Genomic DNA, 21,506 nt, shown 5'->3' on the forward strand with positions numbered 1-21,506 from the left:
AGCCTGTTTCTGTCATTTACCTAGCCTGATTCCCAGTATTCCCGCTGCATCTGTGAGCTCCTCCATACTCCCCTACAAATCCTTTTCCTCTACTAGATGACAGAGTCAGTCTCTGTTATTTACCACCAGAGAAACCCAAAAGATACAGAGGTCATCAAAGAACTAAACATGATTAAGCACACGTTACCCATCACCTTCTACTCTTAAAGAGGCCTCTGACGTGCAGCCAGGCTCTGAAGACCCATTTCCTTCCCAAAGAGAGATCTGAGAACAGTTACCAACACTTTCAATGGTCACCTAATGATGTAGAAATCCCAGCGTCATATCTGCTGATAGACAATGCCACAGTGGCAAGCATTTCTTAAATCCACTCCCTGGCTTCAGTCCTACTAGTTCAGTGCTCAGCTCTCACAAGCTTCATTTCATCAAAAGTCTCCTAGGCTTGGTTTAACATTATATCTCTAGTACTGGCAGATAGATAGGTGCTGACCTCTATACTTGTTAGATAGATGGATGGATGGATGAGTAGATGGATGGGAAGATGAGTAGATGGAAGTAAGGAAGGAAGGAAGGGTAGATGGGTGAATTGAAGGGTGGGTAGATGGGTAGGTAGATGGATGGGTGGGTGGATGGATGAATAGACAGATGGATGGGAGGGTGGCTGGGTAGGTGGATAGGCAGATGAGTAGGTGAGTAGATGGGTGGGTGGATGGGCAGATGGGTGGGAAGATGGATGGATGGATGGATGGATGGATGGATGGATGGATGGATGGATGGACGGACAGATGGGAGGATGGAAGGAAGGATGGATGGATGGATGGATGGATGGATAGATTAGTAGATGGGTGGGAGGATGGAAGGACAGATGGATAGGTAAGTGAATGGAAGGAAGGAAGAAAGGAAAGAACAAAGGAAGAAAGGACGGGTGGATGGAAGAATGGATGGATAGGTAAATGGACGGGAGGATACATGGATGGGTGGTTGGGTGAATAGGTAGATGGGTGGTTGGGTGAATAGGTAGATAAGTGGCTGGATGGAAGGATGGATAGATGGATAGGTAGAGAGACAGGAAGACAAATAGATGAGTGGTGGGTGGGTAGGTGGATAAATGGATGGAAAGAAGGAAGGAAGGAAGGATGGATAGATAGATGGATAGATAGGTAGGAAGAAAGAAAGAAAGAAGAAAGGAGGGAAGGGTGGGTAGATGGGTAGGTGGGTGGGTGTATGGCTGGGTGGATGGAGGACGGAAGAATGAGTGGGTGGATGACAGAGTAGATGGCTGGGTGAATGGGAGGGAGGACAGAGTGGATAGGTGGGTGAATGAGTGGGATGGATAGATGGATGGATGGATGGGACTGAAGAAGGCAAGGTGAAAGAGATAACTCTTTCTTCCATCTATAATCTGAAGAGGGAACTGATTGGAGGTGGGCACGTTCCTCAGATCCTATGCCCAACTCCAATCAGTTCTCTCTCTCTTCCCATGGATTATAGATGGATGTTTGGGTGGCCTGGTTGAATGAAATCCTCAAGACAAAAGGCCTAAAGACTAGTCAACTCTGGAAGTTTCAATTCTGGTGTGTTTATATAATGGCACATTTAAAATTAGGCAGACTGGGCACAGTGATAATGCCTGTAATCCCAGCACTTTGGGAAGTCAAGGAGGGTGGATCACTTGAGTTCAGGAGTTCCAGACCAGCCTGGCTAACATGGTGAAACCCCATATCCACTAAAAATACAAAAATTAGCTGAGTGTGGTGGCACACACTGGTAATCCCAGCTACTCAGGAGGCTGAGGCAGGAAAACTGCTTGAACTCAGGAGGCAGAGGTTGCAGTGAGCTGAGATCGTGCCACTGCACAACAGGCTGGGCAACAGAGCAAGACTCTGTCTCAAAAAAATACATGAATAAAATAGGCAGCCATTGAAAAGAAGCAGGCAGAGCTTTATGGTTGGACACAGAAAAATCTCCAAAATATATTAAGCTAAACAAAGATGAGGTAGCATAGTGTTATACCTTTTGTGTTTTAAAAAGAGAGATATATAGGTAGGATGCAGTGGTTCATGCCTGTAATCTCAACACTTTGGGAGGCTGAGATGGGAGGATCACTTGAGGCCAGGAGTTCCAGACCAGCCTGGACAACATAGCAAGACCCAGTCTCTAAAAAAAAAAAAAAAAAAATTATTTTTTTAATTAGCTAAGTGTGATGGACATACCCCTTTTCCCAGCTCCTTGGGAGGGTAAGACAGTAGGATCCCTTGAGCCAAGGAGTTCAAGGTTGCAGTGAGCTGTCATTACACCACGGCACTCCAGCCTGGGCAGTGGAGTGAGACCCTATCTCTAAAAACGGGCCTGGGACGGGCGCAGTGGCTCACGTCTGTAATCCCAGCACTTTGGGAGGCTGAAGCAGGCAGATCACTTGAGGTCAGGAGTTCAAGACCAGCCTGGCCAACATGGTGAAACTCTGTCTCTACTAAAAATACAAAAATTAGCCAGGCATGGTGGCAGGCACCTGTAATCCAAGCTACTCTGGAGGCTGAGACAGGAGAGTTGCTTAAACCCAAGAGGGGGAGGTTGCCGTGAGCCAAGATCACGCCACTACACTCCAGCCTGAGTGACAGAGCAAGACTCCAAAAACAAACAAACAAACAGAACCAACAAACGGGCCTGAGCCTGAAGGACTGAGAAAAGGGACAGGAGGAAGACCTATTTTCACCCATTCTACTTCTATCCTTGTTATGTTTGTGCTGTGAACACATACAATCTTTTCCTCATCCCACCAAAAATGGTCAATAGAAAAAGAGTCCGTACTGTTCTTCATGAAACCATCATGACCACAAAGCTTAAAAAAGACAGAAAAGAAAGAGCCACCCCATTACGATCCCACTAGCAGTTCCGATCTCCTGAGCGCTCACTGCACTGCGGGCATATGCTGAACTCCTGTGTTGACGTGACCCACTGAATTCTCTCAGCAGCCCCTGGGGTGGGCACCGGCATTGCCTCCCTCTTACAAATAAGGAAAGTGAGGTTCAGAAGTGAGGCAACTTGTACAAGGTCACTGGGGCGGGTTGAATTGTGACTCCCAAAATAGATGTTCACTCGGAACCTCAGACTGCGATACTATTGACTGATCAGTTGATTGAGATGGGGTCTCACTTTGTCGCCCAGGCTGGTGTGCAGTGGCATGATCTCAGCTCACTGCAACCTCAACCTCCCAGGCTCAAGTGATCCTCCCTCTCAGGCCTCCCCTGGAGCTGGGACTACAGGCACATGCCAGCATGCCCGGCTAATTTTTGTATTTTTTTTTTGTAGAGATTGGGTCTTGCTATGTTTCCCAGGCTGGTTTCACACTCCTGGGCTCAAGGGACCCACCTGCCTCGGCCTCCCAAAGTGTTGGGATTACAGGCGTGAGCCACTGCATCCCATCTGCGATGTTGTTTAGAATAAGGGTCTTGCAGAGGTAATTAAGAGAAGGATGTTGAGATGAGGTCATCCTGGCTTGGAGTGAGACCTAAATCAATGGTGTCCCTATTTATAAGAGAAAGGAGGCCAGGCGTGGTGGCTCATGCCTGTAATCCCAGCACTTTGGGAGGCTGAGGCAGGTGGATCACCTGAGGTCAGGAGTTCAAGACCAGCCTGGGCAACATGGTGAAACCCATCTCTACTAAAAATACAAAAAATTAGTCACTCATGGTGGCAGGCACCTGTAATCCCAGCTACTCAGGAGGCTGAGGCAGGAGAATCGCTTGAATCCGGGAGGCGGAGGTTGCAGTGGGCTGAGATTGTGCCACTGCACTCCAGCCTGGGCAACAGAGCAAGACTCCAACTCAAAGAGAAAAAAAAAAAAAACAGGAAAAAAACAATCTAACTTTAATCTCTCCATTATACTCCGGAGACAGACAGATATCCGTGCCTTTAGCTTCCACCCAGGGGGAGAAATTCACTTGAGGACAGAGCAAAATGGGAAACCAGTTTAATTTTTTTTTTTTTTTCCTGAGATGGAGCCTCACTCTGTCACCCAGGCTGGAGTGCAATGGCTCGATCTTGGCTCACTGCAACCTCTGCCTCCTGGGTTCAAGCAATTCTCCCACCTCAGCGCCCCCGAGTAGCTGGGACTACAGGTGCGTGCCACCACACCCGGCTAATTTTTATATTTTTTGCAGAGACGGGGTTTTGCCATGTTGGCCAGGCTGGTCTTGAACTCCTGACCTTAGGTGATCTACCCACCTCAGTCTCCCAAAGTACTAAAAAATGATTTTTTAAAAGAGGATGAAGGATAGAAGAACTAGGTTCCCTGTGATTAGAACCCAGGCAGAGAGAACCTCCTGGGACTGGCGCAGACAACCTCCAGTATCTTAAGGAAAGATTTTGAGATGGACAGACAGATGGGCTATGTTGATCCACTACTTCAGGGACAGAGGCAGGCTTTCCTAGCAGTCTTGTGAATCCTAGGCCCAGAGCAGGAGAGATTTATAGGCTCAGATGCTCACAGGCCCCCCAGGAGAGGGAGCAGGCTCCAGGGAAGGCCTGGGAGCTGCCAGCGCGGCTCTGAGCTGGGGACTGCTGGGAGACCTCTGGCCCGACGTTCCCATCGGAAACACACCGCTTCCAGGCGTGGGAAGCTTGTAGGGTGCTGGTTACGAGCAGAAGGACTCCATGTGGGTGCTGTCTGCCAACCCACGTGGAGCACAGGGAACTCTAAGATCCTGGAACTTTTCATCTGATTCCTTCCCCAAGCCTGAGCTTGTGTTGGACTCAAAAGCAGTGTTCTCCGTACAAAGCAGCTTCACCCCTTCCTTGCTTTGCACAGGCGATTTCTTCTGCCCAGTGCACCCACCGCCACTTCTCCTCTGGCCTAATCCATTCTCTCTCTCTTTTTTTTTTTTTCCATTGAGGTAAAATTTACACTACATAAAATGAACCATTTCAAAGTGAAGAATTCAAGCCAAGTGCAGTGGCTTATGCCTGTAAACTCAGCATTTTGGGAAGCCGAGGCAGCTGGATCTCCTAAAGTCAGGAGTTCGAGACCAACATGGCAAAACCTCATCTCTACCCAAAAATACAAAAATTAGCTGGGTGCTGTGGTGCACACCTGTAATCCCAGCTACTTAGGAGGCTGAGGCAGGAGAGTCGCGTGCACCAAGGAGGTGGAGGTTGCAGTGGGCTGAGATCGCGCCACTGCACTCCAGCCTGGGTGACAGAGGGAGACCCTGTCTCAAAAAATAGTAATAAAAATAAAAAAATAAATACAGTGCATAATTCAGGGGCATTTAGTACATTCACAGTGTTACATAACTACCACCTCTATCTAGTTCTAAAATACTCTGTCACTCCAAAATGAAACCCTGTACTCATTAAGCAGTCACTCCCCCATAAGCCCTGGGACCACAAACCTGCTTTCTGTCTCTGTGGACTTACCTATTCTAGATATTTCTGCATAAATGAAATTGTACCATGTGTGGTCTTTTATGTCTGGCTTCCTTCACTTAGCATGTGGCTGAAGTTGGTCCACATTGTAGCAGGTCCCAGACTTTATGCCTATTTGTGGCTGAGTCATATCACGTTGTATGGATAGATCATATTTTGTTTATCAACAGTTGATGGACGTTTGGGTTATTTCCACCTTTTGGCTATTCTGCACAGTGCTGCTATGAACATTCCTGTACAAGTTTTAGTTTGAGTACCTTTTCAATTCTTTGGGTATATATACCCTAATCTGTATTTGAAACATCATCTTGGGAGTCAACTCTTTCACGATACCTTCTCCAACTCTGTACTTTTCTAGAGCTGAGTTGGGGACCTTTCCACTTGACCTCCTACCTGCAGGATGGCCATGGACAGTGGTGCATGTTGTACACTGCATAACTCTATGGAGAAACTATTTGCATTGGTCATTGTAGATGCGTGTGTTTATTGTAATAATCTTTCAGCAGACGGAGGAAAAGTACTTTAAGAAAATGGTACCTTTCTCTAATTCTATAAACGTGAGTGTCATATGGCCTAGCGGCTCCTACGGTGCACAGGTTCTCTCCATTTTAGTAATTATCATCATTGTGATCCTTACTTAACAAATGTGTCAAAAACATTTTGGCAGAAAAAGGTATAGATGACATGGAATGATAATAAGCCATCTATCCATGGTATGGTATTCAGAGTTCTTCTTGTTTTTCTTGTCCATATTGGTAAAAAATTATGGACTTTACATTATTCATACTATCGAAAAAGTAGAAACAACCAAATGTCCATCAATGGGTAAATGGTTAAACAAAACGTGGTCTACCCAGACAATGGGATAGTATTCAGTCATGAAAAGAAAGGATGTTATAGCTGGGCGCCATGGCGCATGCCTGAAATTCCAGCACTTTGGGAAACTGAGGCAGGTGGATTGCTTGAGCCCAGGAGTCCGAAACCAGCCTGGGCAACATGGTGAAACCCTGTCTCTACAAAAAAAATGCAAACATTAGCCGGGCATAGTGGCACATCCCTGTGGTCCCAGCTACTCAAGAGGCTGAGGTGGGACAATGGCTTGAGCCCAGGAGGTGGAGGTTGTAGTAAGCTAAGACTGCGCCACTGTACTCCAGCCAGGGTGATAGAGACACATCTTATCTTAAAAATATACAAATAGTACAAAACTATGATACAACATGGATGAACCTTGACAACATTATACTAAGTGAAAGAAGCTAGCTGGCTGGGCGCAGTGGCTCACACCTGTAATCCTAGCACTTTGGAAGGCTGAGGTGGGCAGATCACAAGGTCAGGAGTTCAAGACCAGCCTGGCCAAGATAGTGAAACCCCGTCTATAGTAAAAATACAAAAATTAGTCAGGTGTGGTGGCACGTGCCTATCATCCCAGCTACTCAGGAGGCTGAGGCAGGAGAATCACTTGAACCTGGGAGGCAGAGGTTGTGGTGAGCGGAGATCGTACCACTGCACTCCAGCCTGGGCGACAGAGCAAGACTCTGTCTCAAAAAAAAAAAACAAAAAAGAAGCCAGCCACAAAAGGTCACATATGATTCCATTTATATGAAATGTCCGGAATAGGCAAATCCATAGAGACAGAAAGTAGATTTGTGAATTCGTGGCTGCCAGAGCTGCGGGTAGGAATATGGAGTGACAAAAATATGTGCATAAGATTTCTTTGGGTGATGATAGAAATATAAAATTATATTGCAACGATGGCTGCATAACCGTGTAAATTACTAGTGAATTTAGACAGTTATGCAGACATCACTGCAATATAATTTAGGTGTGAATTGCATCCTTAAAATGAATTTATTTAAATTATACCACATAAAGCTTTTTTAAAAATGATGTTCATTTTACACCGACTCTGAATGGTTATAAATCTGACTTCTTCCACTTCACACGGGTCTATTAGGTTTCCAACAATTACAAAATTGTTTGTTTTTAATGCTTTTCCCATGAACCAATGAGCTTCTTCCTGAAGGTCAAGGGCTGTGCCTGATCCCGGGTACAAGGAACAATGCCTGACACACAGTAGGTGCTCAGGAAATACTTATGATTTTGAATTGCTCTCTGGCTCAGAGAGGCAACTGAGGTAGAAGCAATAGAAAATGTATATTCACGTGTTCACATATTCACTCAACAAACGAGTCCTGAGCCAGGTACTGAAAGAATAAAAGTCAATAAGATCTACCTTTTTTTTTTCTTTTCTTTTTTAAGAGATGAGGTCTCACTCTGATGTGCAGGCTGCAGTGCAGTAGCACGATCACAGCTCACTGCAGCCTCGACCTCCTGGGCTCACATGATCCTCCTATCTCAGCCTCCTGAGCAGCTGGGACTACAGGTACATGCCACCATGCCTGGCTAATTTTTAAAAATTTTTTTTGTAGAGACAGGGCCTTACTATATTACCCAGGCCGGTCTCAAACTCCTGGCCTCAAGTAATCCTCCCGTCTCGGCCTCCCAAGTAACCGAAACTACAGGTTCAAGTCAACGCACCTGGCTTCATGACTTAGATGTGAAGTTTGTTTTTTTTTACACCACCTGAGCAGGACAGGAAGCCTTCACGGCAGAGGTGACTACTGAGCAGCATTAAGAAAAATGTGAAAGAATCTCCTGGGGAGAGGTTGAGGCAGAGCATCCCAAGAAGAGGGCCTGGGACAGGAGCTCCGAAGTGGGCAGGGACACAGTACCGAGTCTTCGTGGAAGCTGGGAAGGCTGGAGCTGGGGGTGGCCGGCCATCATCAGGACCTGCCTGGGGCTGAGCTTCCCACCAGCCCAGATCCCTGGGGCTCCTGTCACCTCACACCCCATCCTTAAACATGCCTCTCTCCCCTCCTCCTCCCCAGACTCCCTGCCCAGCCTTAGATGTGCAAGCTTCCAGGCACGTTTCCTGAGAAGATAAAGGGCTTCAGCGGTTCCTCCCCCGCTGCGGGCCTGAGGACTCCCAGGAGGTACCCAGCTCCCCACAGACCAGCTATTTCGGCCCAAGCCCAAACACAAGCTGGTGGATTCTGGCTGGGGAGCAGAGCACTGCAGGCTGACCATAAAAGGAGAAAACCCAGCGGGAACTGAGCACAGACCCAGGCTCCCGGCGTCTGCCCTTCTTGCTGGTGCCAGGCTGCTGGGGCATCCAGAGAGAGGTAATCAAAACCCCTGTCTCTGCAGGGCCATCAATACCCCTGGGCTAGTTAAGAAGGAAGGTCTCAGCCTCCATTGTCTGCAGTAAAGCGGCTCTCTACCTAATGCCCCGCACGGAAGCAGATGACAGAGGTTCCGGATCTTCTGTGATGTGACTGTGAACGTGGCCACCGCATGGCCCTTGACAGTGGGTCCCCAGCAGATGGCTGCTAATGCCTGTGGAACTTGTCCTGTCCATGCACTGTGTCCCCAACACACTCCCCAAATTACCCTTATAACAACTGCAATAGGCAGTCATCATCCTCTCAGGACAAGTGAGGAAACTGAGGCACAAAGTAATAGCCCGGGCAGAGCTGGGAGTGGAACCCAACTCCGGAGCCATGCCCTAAGCCACTCTGTAAGCAACGGCCCTTCTCTTTCTCCAGCCTTCATCTCCCCACTCTGCTCTCCTGTCAGAGTTGGTTAGGATGAGATGCTGAGTAAGAAGAGTTAGTTTGGGAGCCTGTGCTGCAACCCAACAGGTATTTTCCAAACCTACAGGAAGCCCTGGTATTTTAAAAGCGGAACTGGGCTGGGTATAGGAACTCATGCCTGTCATCCCAGTGCTTTGGGAGGCTGAGGCAGGAGGACTGCTTGAGGCCAGGAGTTTGAGACTCAAAGTGAGACCCCTATCTCTATGAAAAAAAATGTTTTAATTAGCTGGGCACAGAGGTGTGTACCTGTAGTCCCAGCTATTTGGAAGGCTGAGGCAGGAAAATTGCTTGAGCCTAGGAGTTCGAGGTTACAGGGAGCTATTATTGTGCCACTGGACTCTAGCTTGGGTGACAGAGTGAAACTCTGTCTCTAAAAAAAATAATAAAAACATGAAAGCAGAACTGGCCAGTGAAGGGCTGTAGGAGACAAGAAAACCAATGTTCTCCCCGTCATGGGCCTCCACTCCTACTTCCTACATTCTCCCCTTTCTGTCTGTTCCAGCCCCAGCAGCCTCATAGAACCTATATCAAGTTCCCTAGTCAAACCTACACGTCACCTTCCAAGGAGTCCTCCCCTGTCCTCCGAAGGCTCCTAGGACTACAGTTCCCCACTCCCTGGACCTCCTCTTCTTAGCAGCTACTTGTGGGATGATTCAATTCATATTTACGCATACACACAGGAGGCTATGTCTAGGGCAACATCGAACAATCAATACTGTTAGAATGACCGGGCATGGTAGGTTACATCTGTAATTCCAGCACTTTGGGAGGCCGAGGTGGGAGGATTGCTTGAGGCCAGGAGTTCGAGACCAGCCTGGGTAACATAATGAGACCCCGTCTCTACAAAAAGTTAAAAAATTAGCCAGGCATGATGATCTGCACCTGTGGCCCCAGCTATTTGGGAGGCTGAGAGGGGAGGATCACTTGAGCCTAGGAGTTGGAGGCTGGAGTGAGCTATGAGTGCACCACTGCACTCCAACCTGGGCAACAGGGCAAGGCCTTGTTTCACAAAAAAATACTGTTGGATAAACAAGGGAATAGGGAGCCAGACTCCCCAGAGGCTGGGAGGACACTGAGCGGGGTGGTGCCTGACAAATGCAATTTAACAAGGAAGGTGCTGGCCAGGCACTGTGGGTCATGCCTGTAATCCCAGTACTTTGGGAGGCCAAGGTGGGTGGATGCTTGAGCTCAGGAGTTCGAGTCCAGCCTGAACAACATAGTAAAACCTCATCACTATAAAAAATACAAAATTTAGCCAGTTGTGGTGGTGCATGCCTGTACGCAGCTACTCTGGAGGCTGAGGTAGGAGGATCACCTGAGCCTGGAGAGGCTGAGGCTGAGTGAGCCGAGATCACACCACTACACTCCAGCCTGGGCAACAGAGTGAGACCCTGTTTTAAAAAGAAAAAAAAAAAAAACGTGAACTTTTCATAAGTCAGAGTACCAAACAGCTACTCCTAACATCTCTGTAAAGACTGAGCCAGACAGACAGAGCCACTGTCCCCCTTCATTCCTCATTCCCAACCAGGTCAGACAGAGAGCTGACAGCCACTGCAAAATCCACAAGAGACAGAGAAGCATTTGGCTGTACTCCGTGTACAGACACGGAGATGTGTCTGTAGCAGCACTGCCTCTGCAGCGAAACAGCTGGGAACTACTTCTTGGCTCCACCCTATTACCTCTGCCCCCAGGGCCCATTTCCTCACCAGGAAAATCGATAAAAATCCAGACCTTTCAAGGGCATGAAGATGATTGAAAGAGATTGGATTCAGAAAGAGCTTAAAATTACTCACGGCACATTTAAGAGCTTAGTAATTGCCATTAATCTCATCTTTATTATCATCATAATATAAAATAGTGATCTAAGGAAGAGGTTATAGACAGCAGTAATTCTGAATCAGCAGGACAGGATATTCAACCCCTTTCTGATTACGAGGTGATATGGTCTGAATGTCCATGTCTCCCCCAAATTCATGTGCTGGAATCCTCACCCCCAAAGTGCTATTAGGAGGTGGGGCCTTTGGGAGGTGATGAGATCATGGGGGTTCGATCCTCATGAATGGGATTAATATCCTCCTAAAAGACCCAGAGAGCTAACAGGTCCCCTCCACCATGTGAGACACAGTGAGAGGGCACCACTAGGCCCTCACCAGACACCAAGCTTGATCTTGGACTTCCCAGCCTCCAGAACCGCGACAAACAAATATCTGTTTAAAAGCCACCCAGTCTATGGTATTTTGATATAGCAGCCTTAACAGATTAAGACACAAGGCCCATACTAGTCCCTTAGCCTTCAGGGGGCCTCAGTTACCTCTTCCATTATATGGGGACAAGAGTACTACACTATTTATACCATGCTACCTTGGAGGGAAGAGTAACATTCTGAGGGCAGTGAAGCAGGGTCCCCAAGTTTGACTCTCGGTTCTGGGGCCAAGTCACTCAGTGTGCTGAGCTTTCCGCATCAATCAAATGAGGAGGCTGACACCGGCCCTGTGTGGTGCTGGTGAGGGCCGAGCAATGTGGGATTGATGGAGCAGTGAGTCCAGGAGCAGTGAGTCCAGGACCTGACCTATGCAGGGACCCTGAGGACATCAGTGCCCTTCCTCTCTCTGCCTGTGCTGGGGAGCAGCCTCGGGGGAGTTGGGTGAGCAGGAACCAGCCCCCAGGGGGCTGCCGATCTTGGGCAGAAGGATACAGCTGAGTGTGGGAACTTGCAAAGTGGAAAAAGTGGTTTGGATCACTCCACCCACAGAATTGTCTTAAGCTTAGAGAGGACTCAGCCAAGAGCCCCAAGCTGATAACGGCTGGCTGTTATTTCTTTTTTTAATCCCCTGAGAGTGGCCATTTGTTGCTAATGAGGTGAGGACAAAACATTACTTGTGGCTATCTTGCACAGGGCAAGTGCAGACTGCTCAGAATGGAATCTTATCTGCCTTTCCTGCCCCCTCCCACACCCCAGGGACCCATGGAGGGGGCTCCAAAGTGGTTCTTGTCTGGAGGGCTTTAATGGTGCTTTTCTCCTATTCATCACCTTCATTTATTGAACTCAGCTCCAGCCTCCTAAGCTTTGAGCCGTCAACACTCTGAGATGTAAGACAGTAGATAGCCTTCCATGGGATTGAGGGGGATCCCTGTGGTTGCCCAGTGTCACCGACTGACCAGCAGGGCTCCGGCTTTGGAGTCAGGATAATCCAAGTGTATATTTGGCTCTGACACTTAACAAATCTTCAGCAAGTTCTCCACTCCTCTGAGTCTGTTTTCCCAGCTGTAAAAGGGGGCTAATAATAGCTCTTGCCGCTAGCGTTGGATCACCCAATAAACCTTGTAAGCATCTGCCGAGGGCACACCCACACAGGCATGCACATGAAAGAAGAATTCCATAGTTGCCATTTCATAAGCACCACCAAGATAAACATCATGGGAAAAATAACAACTTTAAGCTGGGCACGGTGGCTCACGCTCATAATCCCAGCACTTTGGGAGGTCAAGGCAGGAGGATCACTTGAGGCCGGGAATAAGAGACCAGCCTGGGCAACACAATGAGACCCTATCTCTTTAAAAAAAAAAATTTTGTTTTTTCACTAGGCATGGTGGGCTCACACCTGTAACCCCAGCACTTTGGGAAGCCTAGGCAGGTGGATCACTTGAGCTCAGGAGTTCAGGACCAGCCTGGGCAACATGGTGAAATCCCATCTCCACAAAAAATACAAAAATTAGCTGGGTGTGATGGTGTGTGGCTGTAGTCCCAGCTACTTGGGGAGCTGAGGTGAGAAACTGGAGCCTAGGAGGTCAAGCCTGCAGTGAGCCGTGTTCGTGCCATTGCACTCTAGCCTGGGTGACAAAGTGAGAACCTGTCTCAAAAATGAAAAAGGCTGGGCACAGTGGCTCATGCCTGTAATCCCAGCACTTTGGAAGGCCGAGGTGGGTGGATCATCTGAGGTCAGGAGTTCAAGACCAGCCTGGTCAACAAGGCTGTCTCTACTAAAAATGCAAAAATTAGCTGAGAATGGTGGTGCACACCTGTAATCCCAGCTATTCAGGAGGCTGAGGCAGGAGAATCACTTGAACCTGGGAGGTGGAGGCTGCAGTAAGCTGAGATTGCGCCACTGCACTCCAGACTGGGCGACAGGGGCAAAACTCCATTTCAAAACAAACAAACAAACAAAAAAACATCTTTTTTTTTTTTTTAATTAGCTGAACATGGTGGTGCATCTCTGTAGTCTCAGCTACTTGGGAGGCTGAGGCAGGATTGCTGAACCCAGGAGTTTAAGGCTACAGTGAGTTATAATCACACCACTGCACTCCAGCCTGGACAACAGAGCAAGACCCTGTCTCTAAAAAAAGCAAAAACAAAAAACAATTTTGTCAGCCTTCCTTACTTTATATATATATTTTTTATTTATATATATAAAAAGCAAAAACAAAAAACAATTTTGTCAGCCTTCCTTACTTTATATATATAAATAAAAATATATATATTTTATTTATATATATATAAAGCAAAAACAAAAAACAATTTTGTCAGTCTTCCTTACTTTATATATATATAAATAAAAAATATATATATATATATATAAAGCAAAAACAAAAAACAATTTTGTCAGCCTTCCTTACTTCATATGTATATATATTTGGATGACATATGCCTGCACCGTAATAGTTTCAGGGCTTAGTTTTAAAATTCCTAATCTGGTCCTGTCCACCTTGTAGGTTTGTGGTAAAGATTAACTGAGAATATTTCTGTAAAGCCCTGAGCTTTATAGGAAGCATATAATAAAAATCCATAATTATTATTATCATCACTTCTTTGTAAAAGAAGGCATGAGAGACTTCCCATGGAAGATGGTATGCTGAGTGCATGCATTTAGCTCTCTTCCTTCCAAACCTTACTAAAGTAACAGTAAAAGACTTCCCAAAAATACATGAACCAGTTTAGCCAGGTGTGGTAGCTCATGCCTGGAATCCCAGCTCTTAGGAAGGCACAAGTGTGTGGAAAGCTTGAGCCCGGGAGTTCAAGACCCGCCTGGGAAATATAACAAGACCCCATTCTCCACACAAAAGAGGGGGAAAAAGGCAAAAAAAAAAAAAATAAGTGTAAAAAGGCCGGTGTGGTGGCTCATGCCTGTAGTCCCAGCAGTTTGGGAGGCTGAGGTGGGTGGATCACCTGAGGTCAGGAGTTCGAGACCAGCCTGGCCAACCCGTTTCTACTAAAAATACAAAAATTAGCTGGGCATGGTGGCATACACCTGTAATCCCAGCTACTCAGGAGGCTGAGGCTGGAGAATCGCTTGAACCCAGGAGGTGGAGGCTGCAGTGAGCTGAGGTCGCGCCACTGCACTCTACCCTGCATGACAAGAGGGAATACGCCATCTCGAAAAAAAAAAAAAAAGTGTAAAAATACATGAGGCAGTTTAAAAAGAACTAGAGAGGGGAGAACAGCAAAGCCACCTTGGAAGCCAGTAAATGGGATAAGCATTGAAAAGTACCAAGAAAAAGGCCAGACATAGTGGCTTACGCCTGTAATCCTAGCACTTTGGGAGGCCGAGTTGGGTGGATCACGTAAGGTCGGGAGTTCGAGACCAGCCTGACCAACATGGTTAAACCACGTCTCTATTTAAAATACAAAAATTAGCTGGGCCTGGTGGCAAATGCCTGTAATCCCAGCTACTTGGGAGACTGAGGCAGGAGAATCACTTGAACCTGGGAGGCGGAGGTTGCAGTGAGCTGAGATCATGCCATTGCACTCCAGTCTGGGTAACATGAGCGAAACTCCATCTCAAAAACAAAAAAAAAAAAAAAAAGTACCAAGAAAAACTCTAAGTCAGTGAGGAAAGGTGAGAAACAACCTAATTCCAACACAGAATTCCCCATTTCTACCCCAAACCTCAGAAACTGGCAACACCAGGGGCCTCTGGAAGAGAAGATCAAGGAGGAGACAAAAACATAAGGACTGGGTCAAATATAAGGCACAGTTAGACCCTTCAGATACCTTCTATACTCCCTGAAGCCAAGTGACTGCCCTTCTCATACCCCACAGAAGGAGGTGGATTTAGTCTCTGGTGAGGGTTAAACAGAGGGTCTCTGCCCTGGGGGGACACCAGGAACCATATTGAAAGAAGGAGGGTAATGTACAAATTTCACCCCACATTTTGAAACCCTCGGCTTCTCCTCAACTAGACCCTCAAAATGATGCTAGACAGATCTTTAACCTCTAGGAAGAAGATTTTTCTACAGATCTTCTCTGAAGAATCAGATTAGCCCATGAACAAAAGACTGAAAGACAAATCAGAAGTGTCCTAATGGGGTGGCCCAGCTTTCATATTATAGTCAAGCACATCAGCAAGGCCATCCTATAAGCACTGAGCTTCCATCAACTCTTTGGTATGCCATGCACTAAAGCATATCCATAGGAATGGATAGCCAAGAATCCCAAGGCATCTGAAGAAATCCACTAATATGACAGACAGAAGTTAAAACAAATAAATAGGAAAATATGTATCTTGGAGGAAATAGACTATGCATTAAATATCCTTTGAGAAACAGGATATCACATCCACAGAAAAAGAATGTCATATGAAAGAAACATTTATAAATAAAATAGAATTTTTGGAATTTAATAAAATATATACCAGAAATTTAAAACACAATGGAAGGGTTATGGAAAAAAGTTGAGGTAAGTGCCCAGAAAATAGAATTAAAAACAGTAAGTGATGAAAACGACAAGAGAAAGAGATTAAAATTATACGATCGGTCTAGGAGTTCCATTACGGAAATAAAAAGACTTCTAGGAAAAAGAAACAGAGAACACAGGGAGAAAGAAAGCATCAAAGAAATAATTTTCAAAATTTCCCAGAATTTGTGGACACAAGTTTATAGATTAACTGGGCCACTAAGTGTCCAGCATAATGGATAAAAATGGACTCATAGAAAGTCCCATTATCATGGTGGCAGGGGGAATGAAGACAGTCTAAAAGCTTCTAGAGAAGGAGGAAAAAGAAAAAACAGTCACATACAAAGGATCAAGAATATTCTCAGCCAGGAAGGTGAATATAATCACACACACTTACACACACGAATCAGATTGGGTTTCATTTTCTCAAAACCGAAACTAGAAGGCAACAATGCAAATGCCTTAAAAAGCTCAGGCAAGAAGGTTATTTATAACCTTCTGAAAAAAACTTTCTTGCCTGAAATTTTAAACCCAGCTAAACTATCCTTTAAGTGTTAGAGAAGCATCAAGCCTCTCAGATATGCAAGTTCTCAATGCCTCACGATCACATACATCCTGTCTTGAGAAGCTACTGGACGAAGTGCTTGATTTAAGCTGGACAGTAAAGCAAGAAAGAGGAAGACATGAAAACTGGGAAACAAGAAATCCACTATGAAAGCATTAAAGGGAATTTCAAGGATGGTGAAAAAGATCCTACATGACAGCTACTAGCTATAGAGAAAGCCAGGGCAGATCAGAAGGCTATAGTAGAAATCACCTTCAAGGAGATGATATCAATATGATCCCCAATACATTTCTGGACATATTAAAAGGAGATTAACACATTTAGAAGGAGGATTTGGGGCTGAATTGGTGGTTAAATACATGAAAAACAAGGTTGGGAGGGAAAAAAAGGCAATTGCTAACTCCAGGAAAAAGAAAAGTCATACAGAAAAAAGAAAAGTAGTCACAAAGCAGTGTAAAGCTCAGCTTTGAATAGCATCTACATAATCATAATAATGTAAACTCTAGATAGCATTACATAGTCATAATAATAGAAACTCTGAACACTGAGTTTGTCAAAACTAAGATAAAATTATATTGGGACACTATGAGATAAGGCATATGTGCTGGAATAAGAATCCAGGGGGTGAATGAGCTAAATTTCATTTTTCATGGAGGAAAGTCAACAGATAATACCTAAAACTGAAAAAGAAAATTAAGATAGCAGCACTATGATCAAGTGGTTTTTTTTGTTTGGTTGTTTTGTTTTTTTTAGCAATATGGTGGTAAATACAAAAAGAAAATCAATTAAAGGAGTTTGAGAAGTAGCAGAGGATGGCTATTTTTCTTAACAAGCCTTCAAAAGTTACTTGACTGTAAGCCATTTGCATGAATACTTTTAACAAAAATAAAAACCAATTTTTAAAAAAAGAGAACAAGGAATTCCTGTATGCACTGATATGTAACACCCTCTGGCAAAATGTAGAACTGTATATATATGGAATGCTAGTATTTGTAGGGAAATCTTATGGAAGAAAATACATACCTATTTTCTTGTACTTGCAAAAATATCTCTGGAAGAAAACCTCATACAACAGACACCATAATTGTCTCTTGGGAGGGACGCTAAGGGTCTAATGAACAAGGGTTGAAGGGAGAAGTTCACCTTTTGAATTTTTATCTATCATCTTTCCAAAAACAAACCACGGCCAGACCCAGTGGCTCATGCCTGTAATCTCAGCACTTTAGGAGGCCGAGGCAGGCAGATCACTAGAGGTCAGGAGTTCGAAACCAGCCTGGCCAACATGGCAAAACCCCATCTCTACTAAAAATACAAAAATTAGCCAGGCATGGTGGTGTGTGCCTGTAATCCCAGCTACTCGGGAGGCTGAGGCACGAGAATCGCTTGAACCCAGGAGACAGAGGTTGCAGTGAGCTGAGATCATACCACTGCACTCCAGCCTGGGTGACAGAGCGAGACTCTGCCTCAAAAAAAAAAGAGGAGGCAGATTTAAAAAATAAACATGACATAATTTATGCATATGTAGATATAAGATACATATTTTAAATATTGGCTTCTCTTCCCCCTACCCCCAAGGGGCTTGGCTTCCATTTAGGAGGATGCCATGTTGTAAAGCATCTCTTAGAAAGTCCCTCCCATATTCCCAACTCTTGTGAGGCAGGAAAGGGCTGAGCTCTAGCTCTGAGCTCCCTGCCACAGCATACTAGTCAACCCCTCTAAACTGGCTCCTCCCACACTCATCGTACCCATTCTCACCCCTACATTTATGCTTGTATTATTCTTGGCTAGAAAGCCATCCCTGTCGCCTTTCTCTCATCTTAGCAAACCATTCTTCGAGGCTTGTAAAGCCCCACCTCTGCCAAATAACCCACCCCATCCATCCTGACCCTGGTAGGTTCTTTTCTATAAATAATTCTAATAATTCATTCATTCAACAAATATTAGCTGAGCAGCTACTATGTGCCAGGCACCAGAAAATGCGCTGGAGATACAATGATGAACATGCAGAGAAGGATGCAGTTTATGGGTCCTCAGGAATTTACTGTCCATGCGACACAACTGCAATGCTTCATCTTATATTCAGTGCATGTGTGTTACCCATCCCTCCTCAATCCCACCTTTTCACACCCCATCTTTTCCATGAAGAACTCAAGGAAGAAGCCACGTGTGCTAGCTTTCCCTTTCCACCTTCACGGTAAGTTTGGTGCGGATCCCAGCCCAGTGACTTAACAGAATGAGACAGTGCCATTTATCAATGGAGTCAACATACTGGGCCTACATGTTTCTTCACAAAAAACAATTTCCTACTTGGGAATGGGGGAAAAAATTAAGGAAATGGGGGAAAAAATTAAGCAGATGAACAGAACTCTTCCCAAGTTTAAATTTTTCTCCATGGTTTTTGAGATTCTTTTTATTTTTGGAGTCCACCATCAATGATTTGCCAGAAAGCACCACGTCATGCCAAAATAGACGAGTGCACAGCAGCTGTTGGTTAACATTTAAATTAAGAGTTTATCTTTTATGGATGTGTGTACTCATGGTTGTTATTTTCTTTCTTTCTTTCTTTTGAGGCAGGGTCTTACTGTGTTGCCAAGGCTGGAGTACCATAGCATGATCATAGTTCACCACATTCTTGAAGTCCTGGGCTCAAGTCATCCTCCTGCCTCAGCCTCCAGAGTAGCTAGGACTACAGACTCACGCCACTGTGGCCAGCTAATTATTTCTTTTGTAGAGACAAGAGCTCACTGTGTTGCCCAGTCTGGTCTCTAACTCCTGGCCTCAAGTGGTCCTCCTGCCTGGGACTCCCAAAGTGCTAGGACTGGAGACATGCTGCTGTGCTCAATCATGATTGTCATTTCCTACTGGAGCTTACTACGTGTCAAATGAACATTTCTAAGTAGTTTCAGAGGGCTGACTATGCAATTTTGTGTTAAAACCTAGAGCCCATAAGGAATCAAATATATGAAAACAGGGTGTCCTTGTCAATTACAACACTGCCCCACAGTTAAGAGGTGGTCTAGGGCGGGCGTCTCAAACCACTGCACCACTGACTGGTACTGCACAGCAGGAGGTGAGTAGTGGGCTTCATCTGTATTTACAGCCACTCCCTATCACTCCAATTGCCACCTGAGCTCTGCCTCCTGTCAGATCAGAGGCAGCATTAGATTCTTACAGAACCACGAACCCTACTGTGAACTGTATATGTGAGGGATCCAGGCTGTGTGCTCCTTAGGACAATCCAGTGCCTGATGATCTACCACTGTCTCCCTTACCCCCAGATGGGACCGTCTAGTTGCAGGAAAGCAAGCTCAGGGCTCCCACTGATTCTACATGATGGTGAGTTGTATCATTATTTCACTATATATCACAACGTAATCATAGAAATAAAGTGCACAATAAATGTAGTATGCTGGAATCATCCCGAATCATCTCTCTCCTGCGGTCCATGGAAAAACTGACTTCCACGAAACTCATCCCTGGTGTCTAAAAGGTTGGGGACTGCTGGTCTAGGAAAGCAAAAGTCCCCATAACACAAAAATATTCTTCAATAACGACATGAGCTATCAAACTCCACCAAAACCTCCTTCTCCGCCGCCTACGATTCAATGGCTTCACCTTGGCAATTATTGAGTGTCAATATCCACCATCATGGTACAAACACAAAACAAAGTGGCAGCTCTGCGAAATAAGGTGCAGTGACTGGCAAAGTCAGTGGCCTTGGAAAGGCCAAAAAAAGATTCAGGGGCCGAGTGCAGTGGTGCACGCCTGTAATCCCACCACTTTGGGAGGCCAAGGCAGGCGGATCACCTGAGGCCAGGAGTTCAAGACCAGCCTGACCAACATGGTGAAGTCCCATCTCTACTAAAAATACAAAATTAGCCAGGCGTGATGGTGCATGCCTGTAATCCCAGCACTTTGGGAGGCCAAGGCAGGTGGATCACAAGGTCAGGAGATCGAGACCAACCTGGCTAACATGGTGAAACCCCATCTCTACTAAAAATACAAAATTAGCCAGGTGTGGTGGCGCATGCCTGTAATCCCAGCTACTTGGGAGGCAGAGGCAGTAGAATTGCTTGAACCCAGGAGGTGGAGGTTGCAGTGAGCTGAGATCACGCTACTGCACTCCAGCCTGGGCAGCAAGAAGGAAACTTCATCCAAAAAAAAAAAAAAAGAAAGAAAGAAAGAAAAAGAAAAAGAAAAAAGAAAGATAAAAGAAAGAAAAAGATTCAGGGCAATTCACAGCTGAATGTACGCTAAGACCATAGGGGCTTTGAGAGACTTAAACACCAAAGAAGTAAAAGAAGCACTTAGGAAAACTGGTAACCCATCAAAGAAATCTGTAAGAATGATCCTCTTTAGCTCAGGCTGTGGAAGTCAAGCATGACATGAAGAATGTCGTTTTACACTCTCACATGATTTCGTCCCTCACCCCAAAAAAAGTTATGGAAAAAATTTATTTATCTTATTTTACTCTTAATTTAATTTACTCTTAATTTATTTTACACTGAATCTACAAATTAGCACCTACTTGTGATTAAAATAAAATTCTTATTACATGTAAGATGAAATTAACCTATTTTTATAATTTGCAATGTTGTTTTTCTTTTCTTTTCTTTTGAGACAAGGTCTGGTTCTCTCACCCAGGCTGGAGTGCAGTGGCATGATCTCAGCTCACTGCAACCTCTACTTCCTGGTCTCAAGCAATCCTCCCACCTCAGCGTACCAAGAAGCTGGACTACAGGTATGTGCTACCACACCAAAGTAGTTTTGTATTTTTTGTAGAGACAGGGTTTCACCATATTGCCCAGGCTGGTCTCGAACTCATGACCTCAAGCAATCCACCCATCTGGGCTTCCCAAAGTGCCAGGATTATAGGCATGAGCCACTGTGCCCAGCCTGCAATGTCATTTTTCAAGCTCAGTCAAATATTGTGCCCACTCTCTTTCCCTCCTCCACACACATACTATCTACCGTGAAACTTTGGTCTCTGTGATCTTTTTCTGGAACAAATTATCTTCAGACAGTAAAAATTTCCTTCATTTCATGCTATTTAGCTCATTTAGTATAATGAAAGGCCATATAACAAAATGTTAATGGTGATGAGTTTTGGATGATAGACTCATAGGTGCCAGCAAGTTCTCTTTTACTTAAATATATGTTTAAGTTTTTCTAGAATGAATATACAATCTCAAAG

General features: G+C 45.2%; 1 protein-coding gene across 3 annotated transcripts in view; it reads right to left on the reverse strand.

The window, feature by feature from the left end:
- MYH11 (myosin heavy chain 11) overlaps positions 1-21,506 on the reverse strand; it is a 154,550-nt gene that overhangs the window by 96,018 nt on the left and 37,026 nt on the right. The gene's annotated exons all lie outside the window — the stretch shown is intronic.

The sequence above is a fragment of the Chlorocebus sabaeus genome, chromosome 5 (assembly GCF_047675955.1).
Source record: "Chlorocebus sabaeus isolate Y175 chromosome 5, mChlSab1.0.hap1, whole genome shotgun sequence".
NCBI lineage: Eukaryota > Metazoa > Chordata > Mammalia > Primates > Cercopithecidae > Chlorocebus > Chlorocebus sabaeus.